This window comes from Cryptomeria japonica, chromosome 2 (assembly GCF_030272615.1).
Source record: "Cryptomeria japonica chromosome 2, Sugi_1.0, whole genome shotgun sequence".
NCBI lineage: Eukaryota > Viridiplantae > Streptophyta > Pinopsida > Cupressales > Cupressaceae > Cryptomeria > Cryptomeria japonica.
Window position 1 is genome coordinate 540,090,655 of NC_081406.1, and position 17,800 is coordinate 540,108,454.

The window sequence follows — 17,800 nt, forward strand, 5'->3', positions numbered from 1 at the left end:
ATTTTCTGTCATAAAACCATCTGTTAGATCAACATGTTGTTCATCAATTGTATAAGCATTTAGTTCATAGTCCTTTTCTGAAAAATCCTCTTCATCATATTGTAGAAGGTCTTCATTAATAACTGTAAGGCTCTCCAACATTTGAACTTTTTTATCCACAACTTCAAGAACTTTTCTAAGTTCTGCAATTGCGCTGCACTTTGTTGTTCAATGTGACATTTTTTAAAAATCTTTTCATCAATGCATGCCATATTTTCATTGCAATCATGTGTACCATTAAAATTTTATGAATTAACCTTGTGCACAACTTTCGATTAGAAAGATCATCCACATGATTATAAGAAGTGAAATCTGAAAATACTTTTATTTCATCTTCAACATAATTGACATTATCAATATCTAAATGAGGATCAACCATTGTTTGCACCCAATAACTTTGATTTTCATTTAGAATTACATTATCGGTGTTGCCAACACAAGTATGAACACCAAAGCTCTAAACATTACTTCTCACTTCACACTTAGTTGCAGCATTACAAACACCATGACAGCAGACACTAGCAGATAAAAATCCTTTAGGAATACCATATCTTAATTTTTTCTCTATGTCCAGGGCTGTCACAAATGCCTGATGCAATGTCTTTTTAGAGTTTTAATTTGTATGTAGGTATTTTGCATAAGATTGTAATTGATTTAGTTGCAGGTCATACATGTGCAAGGCAGGTGTAAAGTGCCATAGAATTGTCTTCAAGCATTTGTTGTCAGTCTCAATATAATTCAATTTTCAAGGGATTTTGAGTTTATCCTCTCCAAGGGGGAGTGAAATTCCTATTCTTAGGAATCTTTTACAAAAAGGATTTAAATTCTTGGAGCAGAAATTGCGGAACTGAATCATTGTTTGGATATGTATGGTTCTGTGAATGAATATAGAATGTATTAATGTCACGCATTAATGCAAGGATATTTTGGTAAGCCATATTTGCAACTAGGTTCTCTTATAATGTTATGTATTTGACTCCATGAGTAGGTTAAGGCACTGGTCCATTACAACTAGAGGTCATTTGTATCATTTTAAAAATCAAATCAGAATTTAATGTCTTTTCTTTCTGTTTTGTGGTCATGTCCCACCTATCTCAAGCTCCAATGTAGTTGACAGTCAATATGAATGTAGCTAGTTTGCAGTACTTTCCTTATTGTTTTAGCTATGTTTGAGATTTCTACTTTAATGGTGATGTTGTGTGTGAGTTTAGATTGTATTTCAAGTCCATCATAGGTAAACCCGCCTAGGCTTTACAGAGCCTGAAGAGAAGAAGGATCAAATATCCTTGTTAAGTTGGTCCAGTTAGTCCTTTGACATCATAGTTGGGATTGGCTACCTTCTAGAATTTGGTTGTAGATTATACTGGTTATTGATTTTGTTGTTTAGCATAAAAAAGAGCCAACGGGATATGCTCAGGAGGAGGGAGAAGATTATGGAGAAACCTTTTCTCATGTGGCTAGACTAGAAGGTGTTCGAATGCTACTTGCATTTGCAGCATTTAAGGGATTTAAGGTTTATCAGATGGATGTGAAGTCTTCTTTTCTGAATGGAATCCTAGAAGAAGAAGTGTATATAGAGCAACCAGAAGGGTTTGCCTTATCATAAGATAGTGACATGGTGTGTAGATTACACAAAGCCCCGTATGGACTGAAACAAGCACCTAGGGCATGGTATGAAAGACTACACTCTCATCTTGTGAAGATTGGATTTCAGAGAACAAGTGAAGATAGCAACATCTACTTGAAATCAAAAGGTGATCAAATTCTGATTTGTGAAGTGTTTGTCGATGTCATAATTTTTGGAGGAGATGATAAAATGAGTCATGTGTTTTTAGATGAAATGAAGAAAGAATTTGAGATGTCTTTAATAGGAGAGATAAAATTCTTCATTGGTTTAGAGATGCAGAAAATGAAAGAGGGTATCTTTATTACCTAGTCCAAGTATGTCAAAGAGGTATTGAAGACTTTTGGCATGGAGGAAAGCAAACCGGTTGGTACACCGATGGTGACTGGCTGTAAACTGACCAAGGAAGATGATTCAGCACTGGTGAATGAAAAAGAGTATCGGTCAATGATCGGTAAACTGCACTATGTGGTGCACAGTAAACTAGATATTGGTCATGCAGTGGGCATAGTAGCTCATTTTCATAAATGTCTGAGAGAATCCCACTTGGTAGTTGTGGAGAGGATTCTTAGATATCTGAAAGGAACAGTTGATTATGGATTGTGGTACTCATATAATGGTGACTATAATCTCAAAGTATATATCGATGCCGATTGGGCAGGTAATATGGACGACCAGAAGAGCACAACCAGTGGAGCATTCTTTCTCGGTGGAAGACTAGTATTGTGGACAAGCAAGAAGCAGAGTTGTACTTCTCAATCTACAACTGAAGCAGAATATGTGGCAGCATTTACGAATTGCACTCAAGCAATTTGGATGAAGCATGTATTGGAAGGTTTCAAGGTACCTGTATCTAAACTGGTGAACATATTTTGTTATAACACAAGTGCAATAAATATTTCCAAGAATCTGGTATTGCATGCTAGAACTAAGCACATTGAGCTTAAATATCATTTCTTGAGAGAGAAAGTTCAAAATAAGGAGGTTGTACTACAACATGTTGCCAGTAAGGAGCAGCTAGTAGACATATTCACTAAGCCCTTACCGAAGACTACATTTACCTATTTGAGAGATGAATTAGGGGTTCTTCCCCTTCATGAAGTCAACTAAGGTTGTGTGCTCCGCATCAGTCAAGTACTATAGCATCAAATCTTTTAGGATTGATGTGTTGATGGAAGCTACTCCTTAGGGGGAGCACCATAGTAGATTTTGGAAGCTTATGCCTCCACTTTGGCATTGTTGTCAAAGAGAGAGAAGATATATGATAGATGTATGGAGGAGAAGATATCTGATATGATGATATTGTACTGAGTATTTCCATCAATGCCAAAGGGGGAGGTTGTTAGATATCATTGGCATATGATGAACCGGTATGTTGATATGATGATAATGTATGTTGTTATCGATGTCAATAAGTATAAGTGAACCGGTATGCAGATTGAAGAAGTTGGTGAACCAGTATGAAGAAGCATGAGGAGATTCAATGAACCGATGTCGGGGTTTCACTAAGTGTGATTACCGGTTGGTAGTCTCATCTTTATGGTTATCGGTTTGGTGATCCAACTTGTGCGATGAGTTGATGATACTCTGTGATGAGTTAGCTAAGAGATGTGATCAAGGTGTCATGTCAGCTTTGTGCACATGAAGGATTGAGGCATAAGAAGATCGACCGCGTTTGAAGTCTACCTCGGGAATGATCAATCTTCTTAGTGGTATGAGAAGAGAGTGTGATGGGTTACTGATTCCCATGTGTAGTAATGAATGAACGATGCAGATTATCTTGTGATTTGTTTGAAATTGTAATGCTATATGCAATATGTTTTGACGGTCAGGATTGGACTACCTGTGTTGTAAACCTAAGCATCTTAGGGTTTAGGGTTTATGTTACCGACCTATTTGTTGTCTATAAGGTCGATGATGTGTGTTATTGTAAAGTTGTTGGCAAATGTTGTGTGTCTGTATCTGAGTGAAGAGATACTTGATACTTGCCAGACCAGTAAGAGGTAAATTGCAAAGTTTGATTGCAGAGTAGAGGATATGAAAAGGATCTGCCTTGGCATGTAGTGTTGTTATCAGATCGTAGTTTTTCTTATTGTCTTCTAATCATTTCAAAACATGGAAAATCCCTTTACTGGGTAACTTTAACAGGATTATTGTAAAACCTGTAACTAGGTGACTCAAGATCATTGAGTTCTTTAAATCCTCTAGCGAGCTAATCTTTAACAGGGTATATAGCCATCCCTTAACCGGGTGATCTCTAACAGGATCGGTTCCTAGTAGAACCTTATTGTAAAGTCTTTGACCGGACTAGACTCCTAATAGGGCGAGCTTCAAAAGAGTTCAAAACAAGCTTGTGGGTATTCATTCCCACCGTGGTTTTTTCCCATTTGGATTTCCACATGAAAAATCTGTGTGTTATGTGTTATGCATTTTTCATGTGATATTTATGAAGTATTTGGTTGAAGGATTATGTATGCATGGTTAATAGGTTATGGTATGTTTAGTATACCACGTGCATATGTTTATGGGTGAAGTTGATGTTGCATAATTGATTGTATTTGAAGTATTTAGACCTATCAGTTTATGGTGTATGGTGTCTTACTGTGTTTAACTGGTATTTCCATGGTTAAGTTCAGTAATGGTGATAACCAGTTGGTTTTGCTTTATCTAGATAAGTTGTTAAGAGAGTTTTTACCTGTACTGATTCAATCCCCCCCCTTCTCAGTATTGGTTGGGGTATCTGTTGTTCATCATTTGGATATTTTATCTAGGTTCATGCTATGTAATTTAAATAATAATATTGGTCTGGTGGTATCATGTGATGTAATTTTTGTAATTATGGGTTTATGGATTTAGGGTTTAGCCAACCTTGTCAATAAGGTTGATGATCTATATTTATAGGTGACTTATTCGTGTAATTTGGTAATCGATGGTGATGGGTAGTTATGTCTACATTATCAGAGAAAGTATTATGTGTGAATAGAGTCGTATCATTCTAGTGAAGGATCGAAAGGTTTGTATTGCAGAGTAGACATCAGTGTTTAACTGGAACTGTATCAGGCATTAGTAGATGCTACTTTCACAGTTCATTTTTTTCCAGATTGTAGTCTGATGTTCATGTAAGTCAGTGAGACTTCTCTTTGTGATGAGCAATGCGCTCTAGGCTATTGGCCTTTCTGCAAGTGCAACCCCCATTGGAATTATTCATAATACTACTATAGAGTATTCATTTGATTGTGGGTAGGGTTTCCCGTCGTGGTTTTTCCCTTTCTGGGTTTTCCATGTCAAAATATTGGTGTTATGTGTGTTGTGCTTTCATGTCATATCTTTATTGTGTTGTGCTCTAGTATAAGATTTATAATTGATTTAATTGTTGTACTTGTTAGTAAAATGATTCACCCCCCTCTCAATTTCTTGTCGGTATCAGTGCATTTCAACAATTCGTATTAAAGTCAGGTCCTCTCTGCAGAAGCTTAACTACTTGAGGAGATTTGATGGCATTAGCATCTATAGTCACATAAATCTGTCCATTTTAATTAAATGAATATTTGATATTTATTTGATTAAAAATCCACTAGCCATCAGTTAATTAAATTAATATTTAATTAATTCATCTTCAAACATTCTCCTATTAATTAAATAAATTATTCAATTTATTTTAATTCATTCATTAGACCAAATTCACATTTAATTAAATGAATAAATACTATTTATTCAATTTAAACCCCTTTCCTCTTTTAAATAAATTAAATAAAACATTTATTTAAATCATTAAATCCCCCCACTTGCATTTTCCTACAAATGCAAGTTGCAACCACAAGTTGAAATAAATTAATTTTATTTTAATTAAAATCCTATTTTCTCTCACCCACCAAACCCACTTGCACTCCTAAACCCCCTTCTAGATTCTTCTAAACCCTTCCTAATTAACCTAATCCATCTCCTAATTATTGTCACATTTCTAAGCAACTTGGGGTCACTTCTCAAAGACTTCAAAGTCTTTGAAAAGCATTTAATGCTTTGTGTGTTCAACAATTTAACCTCTAAAGTCTTCCAAACCACTTATGTCTCTTACATGACCATTTATGGTTAACCCCTAACTCAACCCTCATGTGACTCATGTGTCTCCTTAAGCATTTATTGCTTTGACCATGGTTATCCCTTTTACCTTTGCACAAGAGTTTATCCATTGGATAAAATCTTTATTCTTTGAATAAAGAATTTATTCACTCAACCCAACCTTGACCTTAACTCCCAAGTTAACTCTCAGGTCATGTCAAGCATTTAATGCTTATTCCCTCTCCTCTCAACCTATCTCATATTGACACTTGTCATCCTGGGATTTGGTTGAAAGCCATCACATGGATTGAATACCATTCAATCCTGACCCTTGTTGAGATTACTCAATCTCAACCATCCATTGCTCCATTTTTTCTATAAATAGAGCCCATTTCTTCATAATCCAGATCCTGAAAACTTGTATGCATCTAAGTTATAGAGAATTTTAGAGAGCATTTAGCATATCTTACTCATATTCACTCTTTTGGATTAAAATCAACACTAGATTAGATAATAATCTCATTTCTAGCGTATTCATACTTGCATAGCCTTTAGAGTAATCATCTATAATCTTGAACCTCCATAAGCATCCATAGTGCAAAAAACTATTGAGAGCTACACTAATTTGGAACTTGGAGAGGAGAGGAACAAAGGAGAACGAGCTAAGAGCATGTTAGAAGGTATTTGGAGATGCCTTGTGATATATGTTTCCCTAGTTAAATACGTTAGCATGTTTTTAGCATCTCTTTTGATATGCCTGCTTAGATTAATTTTTGGTTGAATAACACTAACTTTGATCATTGTTTCTTGTTTGTTTTGTGTGTTATACGACCACAGGTTTTAGTCTGACATTGTCCATTTTGCAGAGCATCATTTGGTGAACCTGATGTGAATCCAACACCCAACAACATTTTTTTTGTTTTCAAAACTAATTTTTGACTGTTTAACTTGACACACAGGTCACGCTTTGGTGCTTTTTATCGTCCTTTAGCACTATTGCAATTTGACATTCTAGCGCTATTGTAAATACAATAGCGCTATTGTCTCAAATTTAGTGCTATTATCCATTTATTAACGCTTTTGAGTCTTAAGTAGCGCGTTTGTCCATATTTTAGCGCACTTGTTTTTGTTGTTAGGTTTTTTTAGTTTAGCGCTTTTGTCATCATTGTAGCGTGTTTGTGTTAAGTAGCACTACTGTTTTAACACAGAGTAGCGCTATTGTAACAGAACGTTGTACAAAAAGGCCATGTAACCGATAAAATAAATTTTCTTAGGCTTGTAGAAGCCCACCATATGGTCGCATTTTACTAACTATTTTCTTCATGTGCAGGTTTTAAACTAACCCCGTTTGTTACTTAAAATCAAAAACTTTCATTTAGTGCTCTAAAATTCACAAAAATATATTTCATTACTCGCAAGTTAGGATTCTAATTTTCATTTTGTGCTCTAAAATCAACAAAACAAATTTGCTTTCATTGCAAGTTAGGGATACACTCTATTTTGGTGCTTAAAATAAAACAAGACAAATCTCATTTGTTGCATCAAACTTAAGGAAAACTCACAATCAACACTTCAATTTTTGGTGCAAGTAAAAAGAACAATCAATTTGTCTCATTTTGTAAAAATGATTTTACTTCATGCAAACGTGTTTTTTAAGTTGACCAGGATTTCAAATTCTAGTTTACTCAAACATAATGCCTTTGAAGTTAAAAAGACCATCATGGTTGTTGGAGCAACATCTCCAATTAGATAGAAAATCATTGCAATGATAAGTTAAAAAGAACAAAGTGTATTTTTTGTTTGGCACACTTGTGCAAAAGAGTTGGTCAAGTGGTCCTACTTCTAACACACACTATCCTCTCCCTTGGCTTTCGTGGTCCTAGGTGCAAGAGAAAAGTGTTAGTAACACTCAATTTTTATCCTTTTAAGAGAGACCTGCCAAGAGACACATCACTCTTGGGAATGACCTCGTGCAGTAAATCCTTTGAGCCGCTATAGAAATCAGGTGAGAGCGAAAGTTGTAGCCTTGGGTATAGTTGTTCCTATAGTGTAACTTGTCAAAAGGACAAATGGGCCCCACCACAAGTTACAAGGCTCTTAAGTGAGTCACTGCAAAATGAACTTATGTCCAAAGACATCAAAAATTACTAAACACCTTTAAGTAGAGGCCCACCCATTCTATTGATTGAGGATATTTGTGATAAATTAAGTGCAAGAGCATAGATGGTTTTGCTCCCAAGATACTCACCATACATATTTCCTTGAGTAGAAACATATCTTTTTGAAAAGTCACTTGTGGCTTGATGAAAGTGGTGACTCCCCGAACAAGAACTAGTGGAAATATTTATTTCCAACTTAAATGACGAAATGGAGTTTCACCTAGACGTAAAAGACACAGACTCTTTCAATGACATGATCACCAAAGGCTTAAAATGTGAGTGGGCTCTCATCAAAAAAGAGCTTATCAAGATATATAATGAGCCAAAGGATGGCCCTCACCCACACTTCAATAGTGACAAGCCTAACTTCTGGAACAAAAAACAAAAACATCGTCAATGACGGGGTTGTAGATGCAAGAACTATCAAAAGTGTGCAACTTGTGGTTTGATTTGAAGGACATAACCCCCCACCTAAGAATAACACAGTTGCTCCTCCAAGTCAAGGCCGCAACACATCTCAAGAGGAACCCAGACAACGTCAACAAAATTTTAAACCAAAATGAACATACACTCCCTTAGGGGAACCCATCAAAATAGTGTTACGTCAGTTGGTTTCTCAAAATCTGGTGACCTTGCCAAAAACATCAAATTATGAACCTCAAGTCAAGCCTTCATGGTTGAGGGATACTGAACATTATGATTTCCATCAAGGTAAAGGACATAAGACAAGCAATTGTCACAGATTGAAAGATCTTATTCAGGATCTTATTGACTGAGGTGAAATCAAAATCAAAGGACATGATCCAAAGACAACAAACAATGATCATCTCATGTTTAAAAATCCACTTCCATCACAAGATCAAAGGGGTCCTTCCACTTTAGGGAGAAACACAGATACCACCAATTATACGCAAGCCGCACATAATTACACTGTGAATCACCTATATGATGCCAGTAAACAGATTGCAACTATAACCATCAAAAATCCTAGCTCCACTTGCCATGTTACATGTCGTGGCAAGATTACCATAAAAGAAGCTCCACAAGGCACCCCATCTATCCCAAAGTAGTATAACCTTGTGGAACAGTTAGACAAAACGCCCACACTGATATCTATCTTAGAGCTATTGCGCCTATCTCCATCCCATAAAACAATCTTGGATCAAGCTCTCCAAGAGGTATCAATCCCTGCAAACCTAAATACAGATCAGTTCCAAGCCATGGTTGGAAATCTAAGGTCATCACCTTGTCTCACTTTCTCTAAAAGTGACAACTCCTCCTTCCAGTAACCTCACAACGCCTCACTCCATATTGAAGGGTTTATCAACCAACATAGGATCAAGCGAGTCTTGATTGATAATGGAGTAGGCCTGAATATTTGTACTCTACAATTAGTCACAGCTTTGGGATATGCAATTGAATCAGTAGATCCCCACAAGAAGATAAGAATCAAAGCCTATGATGATGCAAAGCGTTCATCCAAAGAAGTTGTGGTGCTACCAATCCGAGTGGGCCTTGTGGTGAAACATTTCATCTGTCAAGTTCTGGACCTTTCTATGTCATACAATTTATTGTTAGGAAGACCTTGTATACATGCCATGCAAGTTGTCCCATCCACCTACCATCAGTGTATCAAGTTCCCACATAATGGTGTAGAAATCACAATCTTGGGGGATGCAAACCCCTTTGCATATTATCATAATATCAGTCATCAACCAAAGATTATCATTCCCAACAACAGAGAAGCCATCTCCTCCACATCATACATAAGTCCAGCCTCTCTTTCCAGTTCAAACACCACTATACCAAAGCAAGAGAAGCTCAAGATGAAAATAGCAGGGGAAGGCCCTAGGGAATAAAATTTGAGCCAACTCTTTTGTGTGGGATAAATGCCTACTTCTCCTAGAACTCATGGTAAACCTCAACGGTTACTTCAAATGCCACTGATCAAGCCAGCATGCACTTTGATGTCGTTCATCCTTGGAAAGAGTCAAGAAGAAGAAACCAGAGATGAGGACTTAGAAGAATGGATCAATAAAGACAATATCACCACAAACATCCCACAAGCTAAGCTTCCCATAGATCAGTATGGAAAAGGCCTTCTCATTATGAAAATAATAGGTTATGATGGTCAGAGTGCTTTGGGACATTGCAAGCAAGGAAGACATGAACCATTGTAGCCAGAATTAAAGCCCAAAGATAACATAGAATTAGGCTTTCAAAAGGAGATCCTTCCTAAGCTTAGATTCAAAGGAAAACCCAGCAAACCACTATATCAGCCTATTACAAAGAGGTCACCTTTGGTTATATCGGCAGCACCATAACAACTGCCCCATTGAGGCTAAAAATCTCAGTAGTAACACCCACAACACCCATCATCCCACCAATCAAACCAACAATCCCATCAGTAACAGCAATAACATCAATAGCACCATTAGCAGTAGCAATTGTATCAGAACCCATAGCGGTATCGACAACATTGGCAATTCCAGCAGAAGCAACAGATTCAACAGTATCAATACTCCTCGTATCGGATTCATTGATCCCCATAATCCTTCTTGCAGCACCAATCATTTCATCTACAAAGGTACATCAACCGATCACACCTGCAGTGTTTAACACAAAGGATATCCCAGTATGGTATAGTAATCAGATTCCGAAAAGCGACTCAGAGACTGACTCACATGAGTGGGAATTTAATTATGTCCAGCTTAATACTTCAGATGAGGAAGACACATCACTACCTCCACCCCACAAATACATCCTTGTTTACGGAGAAGCACAAATAAAGACCTCTTGGGTTCCTGAGCTGGAAACTTCTTCCAGAAACCCTACGTCAAATCCTACAATTGATTCTGACAGGGAGGGTACCATCAATGACCTTCACCACAACGTCTAAACCCTCACTGACACATCTAACAAACTTAACCTAATTGGTGAGGTAATGCCCATTATCCATCCTGAACTCATCGAATGGAACCAACCTAATCCCCCATGTCTTGACCATTTCCAAAATGATGAGGCGATCATTGACTTTTTGGAACTACGAGATAGCATACCAAGCGGGGATCACAAAGCTAGATTCGCCATTGAACTTAATAGCACAACATACTTCAGGGCGGATGCCAAACCTTTCGGCTGTAAAAATATAAAACATGGATCTTCCAGTGAAAACCACACTGTGGCACTATTTGATCATGCAAAAGTAAAAAGAAAGAGCATATCCAATGGTTAAAACCTCTCTAAGGTGCCTGAGGATGAAAGGTTTGACATTCTCCCCTCTAGTATACAGCAAGAAAAATCAACAATTCTTATTGAAGAGACAAAAGAATACAACGTGGGGACTCTTGAAACACCTCACCACATACATATAGCATCTCTTTTAACTCCAGAGGAACAACCTAAGTTTGTAGAGTTCTTCCAGAAGTGTCAGATCAACTTCACATGGTCATACGCAGACATGCCTGGGCTTGATCCTGATTTAGTCATGCATCACCTCACCATAGTAGAAGGAACCAAACCTATCAAGCAGAAGCTTCGCAAGATGCATCCTTAGATTGCAGTTCTAGTCAAAGCGGAACTTAAGAAACTCCTAGATGTTGGTTTTATTAGACCAATTGATTATGCAGATTGGATATCTAGTATTGTGTTTGTCGACAAAGCAAATGGGGGCATCTGTATCTATACTGACTTCAGAGATCGGAACAAGGCATATCCTAAAGATGACTTCCCCCTTCCAAATATCGACATAATAGTAGACCTAACAGCAGGACATGCCATGCTTTCACTCATGGATGGCTTTTCAGGGTACAATCAGATAAAGATCACACCAGAGGATCAACATAAGACGGCCTTCACATGTCTATGGGGAACATACTACTGGAATGTAATGCCTTTTGGTCTAAAGAATGTAGGAGTGACCTATCAACGAGCAATGACTACCATCTTCCATGACATGATGCATACCATAATGGAAGATTATGTTGATGACTTATTGGCAAAATCACTCACAACAGAAGGTCATCTGGACATATTAGAGCAAATCTTTGACAGACTGGAACAATATCATGTTTGACTCAATCCAAAGAAATGTGTCTTTGGAGTAACTTCGGGGAAGCTTCTAGGATACATTGTCTCAAGCAAAGGCATTGAGGTCAATCCTGCAAAAGTCAAAGCAATCATGGACATGTCACCATCAAAGAACATCAGTTAGTTAAGGACATTACAAGGGTGCCTATAATCCATCTGAAGATTCATTGCACAACTGGCAGATAAGTGTCACCCATTTACACAAGTGCTACACAAAAACATCCTCTTTCAGTGGGATGCCAGATGCCAGCAAGCATTTCAGATGCTTAAAGACTATCTCATAAATACACCATTGCTCATCCCACCAGATCCGAGTAGGCCTTTATTACTCTATATTTCAGCAACAAGTACAACATTGGATGTACTATTGGCACAACAAAATGCAAAAGGGAAAGAGTGTGTTGTTTACTACATCTCTCATACACTGGTTGCTATGAACTCAATTACACACCTATTGAGCGAGCTTGCCTAGTAGTAATCCTGGCAGCCACTAAACTGAGGCAATATCTATTGACACATAAAGTACAGTTAATTGCAAAGATCGATCCACTCAAATACTTACTCAGTAAAGCAGCATTGACAAGCCGCGTGGCCAAATGGGTGATGATTCTAAGTGAATTTGACATCGAGTATGTGGACCATAAGGCTATTAAAGGACAAGTCATTGCAGATCAGTTGGCTGATGCACCGCTCATAGGCAATCATCCTCTCATTTCCAATTTTCCAAATGAAGAGATATTCATGATCACAGCAGCACAACCATGGAAACTATACTTTGATGGTTCATACACTAGGCATGGCTCGGAGACAGGCATTTTGTTTATCACACCTCAAGGTGACAGCATCCGAAGTCTTATAGGCTCATATTTCCATGCACAAACAACATAGTAGAGTATGAGGCCTTGATCACAGGACTTAGGCTAGCCATACAATGGAAGTTACAAGAACTACAAGTATATGGCCACTCCCAACTAGTCGTTCGACAAGCAACAGATGAATATCAGACCAAGGATGACAAACTCATGTCATACAAACAAATGGTGGACAAATTAAAGGCATCATTCACTACTATAACCTTTGAGCAGATACCAAAATCGAGCTGCTGACGCTATGGCTACTATCGCATCTCTCCTAGATCTTCCACAGAATTCAACACGCTACGATTTCTTGGTCGAATAGTTTTGGATTCCTGTTTATGATATCCCCGAATCTGAGATGATATGTCACCTTATTAGTTCTGAATCCCCATGGTATGGTGAATTCTACACCTACCTCCACGATCACACACTTTCTCCTAACTAATCAAATAACCAACGTAAAACCTTCATTCGCCAAACCGCTCGATATACCATTATTATTGAAACCCTATACCGACACAGTCTTGATGGTACTCTCCTTTAATGTCTGGAACAAGATGAGATAACAAAGGCCTTGGAAGAGGTACATGAAGGAATTTGTGGAACTCATGCAAGCGGTTTGTCACTAGCCAAGAAACTCATGCGCACTGGATACTATTGGCCATCCATGGAAAAATACTCCTACTACTTTGTCAGAAAGTGCAAAAAATGCCAAGTTCATGGAGACCTGATACATGCACCAGCATAGGAATTGCAACCAATCACAACACCATGGCCTTTTGTCAATGGGGCCTTGACCTTGTGGGTAAAATTCATCCATCTTCATCCAATGGCCATAAGTTCATCATTACTGCTACTGAATACTTCACAAAGTGGATTGAAGTTGTTCCACTTACCCAATTCACCAGCAAGCAAATCTCCTCATTCATCCTTAATTACATCATCTGTCAGTATGGTGTACCCATGTCCATCATCACAAATAACGGACTCCCATTCAAGAATCAGGATGTTTGTGAGCCCTGTGAGAAATTTCACATCCAACACTGCTTTTCCACTCCCTATTACCCACAAAGAAATGGTCAAGCTGAAGCATCAAACAAGAACATATTAAGAATCCTCAAGAAGACAGTCAATGATGTCAATCATGATTGGCATGTTCAATTGAATCCAGCACTATGGTTGTATCGAACTAGCATTCGAACCCCTACAGGCACAACTCCCTACTCACTAGTCTATGGCGCAAAAGCTATCTTACTTATCAAGGTTGAGATACCATCTCAATGGGTTTCCTTGCACAATCTCATCGATGATGAAGTATACAGAGTATCCCATCTCCAAGACTTAGAGCTACTTGATGAGAAGTGACAAGTTGCATACAATCACCTCAAAGCCTATCAACAGTGCATGAACAAAAGCTATAATCATTGGGTTAGACCTTGTACATTCGAGGTAGGTGATCTTGTTCTTCAAGAAAATCCTTGTAACCAACCCAACCGAGAACATCAGGGAAAGTTTGAATCAAATTAGTTGGGTCCATATGTTATTACTGTTGTATTTGGGTCTAGGGCATATCAATTGGCTACGTCAGAAAGAGAACCGCTAGCAGATCCGATCAACAGCATGCACCTTAAACGGTTGTATACATAAGCTATATAGAGCATCAAGCTCCCATGCATATCGGCAAAAACACCAAAAACATTAAGATAAATGACCTGAATAAAATACAAAAATATCAAAATAGTAAAGAAAAATCATGCATCCAAACAGTGAACAACCACTCCGGTGGCACCTTGGGTAAGTGCGATGGTGAAAACCTACAAATAGGCACCACTCGTAAAGGCTATGGCTCCATTGTCTTTCAAACTTGTTGTGATCACATTCATTACATGCACACATCCATTTGTCCAAACCATGGCTTGTAATTGATCTACAATCAAGGATAGTACTTCATGCGTCTTGCATCTCGCTTTTTCGAAGTCATGCCTAAACTGGGGGCAATACCCTTAATCTAGTTTGATGGAAGTGGATACTAAATTTTTTTGTGCTTCATTAAGTTCTTCATTCAAAACTATCTCACAAAATCCAAAAACATTGAAAACAATCATCACAATACCAAAAACATTAGAAAAATTGTCTCAGAAAATCCAAAAACATTGAAAACAATCATCACAATACCAAAAACATTGGAAAAATTGTCTCAAAAAAATACAAAAACATTCAAAACTATCTCACAAAATCCAAAAACATCAAAAATCAATCAAAAACATGGCAACACCCTGTACATATGTTTTTCAAAGTAGATACCAAGCAAAACATTACGAAAAACTCCAACGATGACCACTTATCTGATCAACCAAACAATCAACAATCAAATGCACCAACTATTTTAAACAAGGATGCATCCTTCCTTACCAAAACAAAGACAAGATGACATTTCTCTGACAAGAAAATTTTGTTTAAAGCTATCAAGTACTTGGTGGATTTGTAGGTTATTCATTCGTTTATATATATCAGGTTCCTACAACATTGTTTGTGTATCTTTTGCGAATTATTCTGATGAAGTTCTAGGGCATGTACTAATGGTGTCTATGTGGGAATTTCACTAAGCTACATGATCATAGGCAAAATACAGTCATAGATCACTACAGCTTGTTGACTACAGCGTATACCTCAACCATATGAGCATGAACCATTATCGAGGATCCATATGATTTATTAATTATATATGTTGTTTGCTTGCAAGTACAATGCTCCATCTTTGGTTCCTACTACCTCATCCAAACTCGATGATGGTTTATCTCTGATTATGGTATGAACTTGTCTCAGGATATGATCGGCGAAAGATCAAGGAGGACGTTCCAAGTCATGCATAAAAGGAGATAATCCTTGTCTGTTCCGCAAACAATACTCGGGTCAACTTGATCCATTATATCAAATTGCTTGTATTAACTTTCTATATCAAAATTCATGTAAGAACTACTCGGGTCATCTTGAATCATTATGTCAAGTTGCTTGTATTTTCTTACAACATTTTTAAGCTCAATGATGAAAATAAAGCACTATGGATCGTCATTCCATCTCATCTATTTATATTGCATTCTGCTCCATCTCGCCCATTCATTTACTCATTCATTATTCATATACATGGTTTTGTATGCAAGTGAGAACAAAGTTAATATAAGCACTTATGTGAAAATTGAGCTGATCTTGGATACAATCGCGACAGAGTACTCTGATACATCATCAAGTGCATCATGAAAAGTCTAAAAAACCTTGCATTCATCTATCATGATCATATCATCATCATTACATTTAGTTGCATTTACATCAAGTGCATTTCATATCATTTAGATGCATAAAGTTACATATAGTTCATTATCATTTATTGACATTAGTCTTATTATATCATTTTCATCATTTCATAAACATGACATTTAGATTCATTCATATGATACAAATGTCCTTGAATGTATTAGCCATTACTATGCATTCATTTAGTGTCAAGTTACCAATCATCATTTATCATCATTTATCGTTGCGTACATCTATTTATCTATCCATTAGTTAAGTGAATTCATTTATCCATTTAGTATATTTTTATAGTCATTCAATGCTTTTCATTTAGGATTCATTACAAGCATACATTCATTTTTTAATTGCATTAAGGTGCAGTTATTCATGAGTTGCATTATCTTTGTATTATCATTTCACATCAGCATATTTTTCACCATTTAGATTCATAAAACAAAACCATTTGTTTCCACATAGGTTCATATACATTATCCATATACGTTCATTTAGATATCATCATTTCAACATTTTGTACTTTACATTTGTTACATTCAACATCTAGATGCATTTACATATATAAATCATTCATTCACCGCATTAAATCCTAAAAACATTGCATATCATTTGTCTCATCACAAATCCAAAAAAACATCATAATCATCATTTTATTATGCATACATAATCATCATGGCATTACATATATAAGGCATTACATCACCAACACATCATGCACACATATATAAACCTACATATACATGTTAGCATCACGTCATACAATATGCATATAGACATCATGTAGGCATAGATCATCATAAAAACATGCATATAGGAATTATCTCATAAAAACACATACATATAGCAAGTATAAAGTATCCATCTGAGCATAAAATCATAAAATCATAAAATCATCATCCTGCATAAACATCCATACATGTCATCAAAATGCATATCCTCACAAAAATGGGATCTCCTCATATATCATATCATATCGCCAAAAATATACATGTATCAAAGTACAATGAAGTCCAAAACATCAGCTACCAAGAGGCATCCAAGACACAGTCCAAAATGACAATATAAATACATGCATACAAAATGCTCTCTCAGATACCACTCTGACCAGATGTTGCACACCCATCTCTACCTACTTCCTCACTAGCCCCTGCACCACTTGATATATCTCTTCGGGGAGGACCCATCACACCACCACTGCTTTGCATCCTCTAAGACCGCTCTGATCTCGCCTGCCACATCTGGGAATAGCTTAGTGCTCCCTGACTAGCTGGCACCACCTGCTCGTATAACCCCTGTCAATACTCTATCTCTGCCTATGCCCATCAAATCTCCCTCATCACCTCCCCAGTAGGACCTTGTTCTCCTACTCCAACCCGGACTCTCGCCTGTAGCTCTGCTAATCTCTCCACTGCATCATCCCTCTCCCACAGCACCACAGTAAGCTCTAACTCTCATGCAAATAGCTGCACATCTCTAGTTGCTACCTCTGCCTCCAAATCCTCTATGTGAGTCTATAAATATCCTATCGTATGATCCTGCAGATCTCCTCCCATAGTGCCCTCCCCCATATCCATAGGTGCCTCCCCAATGGCTCCCTCTCCTATAGCTCCCTCCTCTATCTCCATCGGTGCATGTCCCTCACCTGCATCCTTGCAACCTAACCTCAT